Here is a 6,000-nt window from a genome sequence, read left to right on the forward strand (position 1 = left end):
TTCTGGTCGTGCAGTTTTGTTGGTGGACTCCATGAGCCATAATTTGTATTTCATGTTAAGGAACTAAATGTTTAAATCCTTCGCCAACATTTATGGGGTGAATTAAGAGATGTAGGATTACAAATACCCTCTTTGAACTATGCCTTCCTCCAAGAGAATTGTCACTTTTCTATTGGACTTAGCAGGAGCAAATTACTACGTAATTATTACTGCTGCATACCTTCTGTGGTTTAGGGCCCACTCAGTCCTCAGTTCCCTTTCCTGTACTTTCTTTTGTATTATAACCTTTATAAATATTGTGCCTTTCTCTCCCTTAGGCCCATTTATCAGGCACTTATAAGTTCATTTATCACAGCCAAATGGTTCACATTATTTTTTTTTTCAATCCTTCTTCATTCTCTCTAAATGGTACCTGATGACTTGAGTCATGGCAGAAGAGAAAAAGCCAAATGAAGATCTAAACCTTCTGGGAATGACACTGTCTTTTAAAATTTAAGGTCAGTGAAATCACTGTTTTGGAAATGAAGACACAAGAGGAGAAACAAGGCAAGTAACCCAGAAATCTGATTTCAAAGCATACCACTGACAAGGAAATGAGTGTATGTAAATAGTCTCTCACCCATGTCTGGTCCAATTTGGCAAAATAAATGCTTTTCGATGAAGATGGAGAATACGAGTTGATTCCTAGGCACATCTCATTAACCTTTACAATGTTGGTGAGAAGTAGATGCCAGGTTCTACTGGTTTAATTTATACCTATTATGCCTGCTACAAAAACAATCATTTCCACATGACCTGAATCTGAAAGCAATCAGGAACTGTGAGAGGGAAGTTAATCTGAGGGCCCAATAGGAATCTGGAAGCCAGGCTCGATGATAAGCATACCTGATGTCTTTAGCTTTCATGTGTCTCTCCAGAGATGCTGAGGAGCTCCTCAGAGGACAATGCTTGTACTGCCTTTTGGTTTCTGGTGATGGAGATGGATATCATTAGGAGAGAGGAGGAAGTGACGTTTGTAACGCAGATGCAAATTTTTGAGGCCGAGTTATTTGCCTTAGAATCTCTGGAAGCAATTTATAAAGCTGTTTAAACTTTATGTGTCTGCTCTTGAGAAAGTAATGAGTTTGTGATTTTAATATACTTCTCCCTCCAGGCACTCTCTACACCCAAAGAGAGGAAGGCACTGCACTCTGGCCGAGCTCTCAACACGTGTAGTCTCCCGGAAGGAACATGGCAAATGGTACTCCGAGGCCATGCTCCACATGTATGTGGAGCTACCGTTAGACAGCTCGCCGCACAGGCAACCCACATTTGCATGCCTGGAGTATAAAGTAATGGGGCCTTCCTGAGGTTCTGGGCTTTACAATATTCGTATCTTAAGTAGATATAGGTCGATTTATGTTTAAAAGCAATCTACAAAATCCGTAATCCGTAAAATAAGCAGAGAAGGTACTGTCGCACTTCTTACAAATGAGGAAACTAGATGCATAGTTATGCAATTTGTCTAAAGTCACGTGATCTGTACATTTCAGAAAGTGACTGGAACCCGAAGTTTTCCGACTCCTGATCCAAGGTGCTTTCATGCACAGCCACATTCCCCATCCCTCGCCACCCCTGCTGGCTCAGATTCTGGCTGCCCTGAGAGTGAGGCAGCTGAAGGGGTCATCATCAGGGTATCTGAAGGAAGGCTTTCCACTGTATTTGTCCTACATGCATTCCAGCTGGCAAGCCTCATGCTGCCCAGCGTGCTCTCCAGACCCAGTCCTCTTGCCTGAAAGTGAGACCACCAAGGGAAGTAGAACCCTAAGCTCTGCAAACCAGCTAGACCACCACTCCATGAGTCTGTTCATTTATGATGCAGGCATATTTATTCAGTGCCTTTTCTATGCCATTTTCCCCTCTCACTTCAGTGAAAATGGTGTCTCGAACTCTGGAGCTCTGGCTCATGCCCTGTTCAACTGCATCCCAGACTTGCCTGCATCGAATGTTGTCTGGCTTGGCCGTGGACTCAGTATCTCTGCACGCTGGGATGTGGGATTACTACAAAAATGCTTCCTAGGCCATGTGTCCATCCTCAGCTCTATTTGCCCCCTTTCCATTCAAAGTCAATCTTTTTAGACAGAACTTGCCTCTGCTCCCCACCCCACATTTCTTTGACATTCTACTATCATGTCATCCCCTGTCATCTGGCTTCTGTCTCCACCTCCTCGCTGGATAGCCCCTCTCTCCAGTTTCCTTGTCGGCGTTTAGTTCTCATCCTACCTGATCCCTGCAGAATTTGATGCCTTTGGCCCCTACCTCCTTCAGGTTTGTGACACTGTCCTTCTTCTTACTTCTCTTTCCATCTCCTCCTAGTCACGTTCACTGACCAGTCTTTCTCTTATCACTTCTCAAATCCTGCTACTCCCCAAAGTTCTGATCTCAGCTCTGAACTATCAGAGTCTAAACTCTCCCCCAGGATATCTCAACCAATCCCTTAGTTTTAACTGCTTCCCCAAATCCTTCTCTCCAGCCCAGATCTCGCTCCCGAGTCCTATCCCTACTGTATCCAGGTATCGGTTGCTTTCCCAGCCAGTCATTTTCTCCCTGTCCAAATTCCCTACTTTGAGAACCCGCCACCCACAGTCTACAAGGGACAGCCCTGGAACCCACATAAACCCATTCTCTGTCCACCAGTGATCACCTAACCCACACTGAGCCAGTAGATTTTCTCTCCCTGGAATTTGTAATTGAGTCTTGAAGACTTAGAAGCAATTAAGCAGAGATCTAGATCTTGTGAAGTTGAGCCAAGGTCAGTCTCTTGACAACCCTAAATCCATGTAATCCACATTCTAGCGAAGCAGTACTAAGCCTAGTAGAGAAGCAAAGAGAATGAAATGGAGAGAGCATAATGATCGGACTGTCTCAGGGAAAGATACATAGTAGCTACAGACAAATTTCCAGTCTGTGGGAGCCCGACTCTAGCCACTGTCCCTGGGTTCAGAGATTCTTTTACAACCTTCCCACAGACAATATTTTGTTTGCCAGCCTTATGCGGTTTGCTGACCCACACAATTTCTCTTTTGTACACCAATCTCTTTGCTAAAAATATCTTATTGGGTGGTCTCCAGGCTATCCAATGTACCTCACTGTCAACATGCCCAACCCAGAGTGACTCACTCCCCACACTCAGCACCGCATTGTTCCCTAACTGTATTTCATAATCCGGGGAATGGAACCACTTCTCCTTAATACTATTATTTAGAACTCTGAGATCATCTAATCTCAGACTTCTCCTTCTCACTCTTTATAGTCACTCTTTACAGCCAATAAATTCTTGCCACAACTTTCTCCACCCCCTCCATCTCTGAGTTGCTTCTGTGTCTTGTAATTTCTTGCCCATTTTGTTCCCATAGCCTTGTACATTTTTCATACTATAGCCCAAGTGATCTCTGGAAACCAAAAATATGCTGATGACTCTCTTGGCTAAAACACAGTGACTTGTCCCTTAGCCTTTTAGGAGAAAGCACAAACTTTTTACCATGACATCAAAGACCCTTCATCGTCTAGCTGCTGTTGACCTTTCTCACCTCATCCTTTCTCACTGTGTGACAGGTGCTCTCTGCTTCAGTCACCCCAAGTTACTGGGAATTCCTTGTGTGCAATATGCCCTCTCTTCTATATACCCTCATATCTGCAGCTCCCTCTGCCCACATGTTTTTCTGCCCCACACCACCCATCCACGCTGTTTTCCTCAGCAGGGCAAACGCTACTTACCTTTCAAGACTGACTAAGTGATAACTCCTCTGGAAGACCTGGTGCAAGTGTCTTTCTGATGTACCTTCAACTGACCCCTGTCAAAGAACCTAACACAAACTATAACTGTCCTCTCTTCTGTCTGCTTCTCAAAACTGCAAGCCCCTGGAAAGACAACTCTGTGTCCCAGTCATCACTGTATATCCAGTGACTGCTTAATAAACATTTGTTGAGAAGATGGAATTTTTGTCCTCAAAGACCTCACAGTATTAGTGGGAAATGAGAAAGCCTATGATTAAGGCATGGTGACAAGTTCTATACCAGGTAGGCTCTGGGTACTAGGAGAAAGAAGAAAAGGACCATTAGCTCAGCTCCCGGGCTTTCTGGAAAACAGAAGTTCAGGGCTGATAAGTAAGTGGAAAGAACTGAGTGAAGCAAATGAAGAGGGGGAAGTGTGTTCAGGTCCTTGCAGCCCTGGTCAAGTTACTTGTCCTGTGCATGTTGCAAAAGCTGCTACACATCGATAGACCGCTGTTGAGAGGCTCTCAACTCCAGATTCGTAAGACAAATGCACCCCGAGGAAATGAGATTGTTGTCTTAGCAGTGAAAAAAACCTTAAAAAACATGTCAAACTTTTGCAGTACTTAAAAATATTTTGGATTCAATGTAACTCCAAATACGTCTCTCTCTTGGAAATTTTCCCTCTTAATTTTGAAACACATGAGTCGTGTTGAGGAACTTAATCTGTACTTTCAAGTCAGCCACACTTACCTCATCCTGTTGCTGTTTTAGAAGATCTGTTTATTATTCCAGGAACCTTCAAGGTCCTTATTGTAAGCTTTTAGACTAAGAAACAGGAAATCAGATTTTATCGCTAGGGTAATTTTAACCTTAGCACTTAAACATTTCCAGTAGTTTCTAGACTTCATGAGAGGGCTACTTCAATCTCCGAGCCTTTGAAGTATTCCACTTAGACAAGAGCTCTTGTGTTTAAACTGTACAGAATTTGCCTGTTGATATCTCTATAAACCCTCAGTCAGAAATTATTCCCAGTTCAAAAAGATATACACATTCTCTTATTCATGTGGAATCTGCTGGAAACAAGCCTACAGAAGGCACCAAACTTCAGATCATTACAATCACTAAGCACCATTCACTTAAAGCAAGAGTTTAGTTACTGATAATCCCAAGCAAACTTCTTAACAAAACTTTAAAATATGGATTTTCCTGCTTGCGATAAAAGAGAAAGGCTATAGATTTACTGGAAAGGAAAAACTAACTCTAAAGGTTGCAAATGGGTCCCAATCCATATTATTCATTGCAACTCCTTCAGGCCTATTAAAGAGGAATTTAGGGAACCAAAGAGTAAGATATAATTAATGTTACTTGGTGTTGGTGATTTATTCACTGACAAATTATAAGGCTGCTACAGTAACAGGTTCCCTCTAGCTCAGAAGGAACAAAGCTCTTCTGTTTTAAAGATGGGTCATAATAGCAATTCTCAGATAAATCTCATTTCATTTTTCCCGGTGGTTATATGCAACTGAGGAGACTTTAATCTGGAATTCCTATTTGTGTGGTTTCTGTTTGAAAAGACTTAACATTTAATGCTGAAAAAAAAAAACCCTTTGTATTTTGAAATATATATTATTGTCCATTTCTGCCATATTTGCCCATCTCCTGACCGGGTTGGCACTTGCAAGAGTTACATCTGACATCAAAGGAACAATTTGTCCTTGGTTGGCATCAACATCTCTTGATCTGTGGGATTTTTTTAAAAGATTTATTTATTTGTTTTAGAGAGGGATAGGTAAATGGAGAGAGGCAGAGGAAGAGGGAGAGAGAAACTCAAGCAGACTCCCTGCTGAGTGCAGAGCCTGATGCAGGGCTCAATATTACCACCCTGAGATTATGACCTGAGCCAAAACCAAGAGTCTGGCACTCAACCAACTGCATCACCAGAGGCCCCACTCTGTGGGCTTTTGGAGAGATGAGGCAGACCTTGTTTAATGACCTAGTAGGGGTAGATCACATGGCTAAAAGCCTACATCTGGTTAAGATGAATTTTATAATGAAAGGAGCATATGTAGTCTTACCATGATCTTTTGAATTATGGTCAATCTTGAATTTAAAGTATACTTCACATTTCTTTCCCTAATGTCACGTATTTCTTCAAAGATTGCCCATCTCCAAAGGGAAGCTCACAGCTACTGGGATTTTTAAATCACACAACGGGTAATTGTGAGTCACTGGCTGATTCATCTT

This window comes from Meles meles, chromosome 1 (assembly GCF_922984935.1).
Source record: "Meles meles chromosome 1, mMelMel3.1 paternal haplotype, whole genome shotgun sequence".
NCBI lineage: Eukaryota > Metazoa > Chordata > Mammalia > Carnivora > Mustelidae > Meles > Meles meles.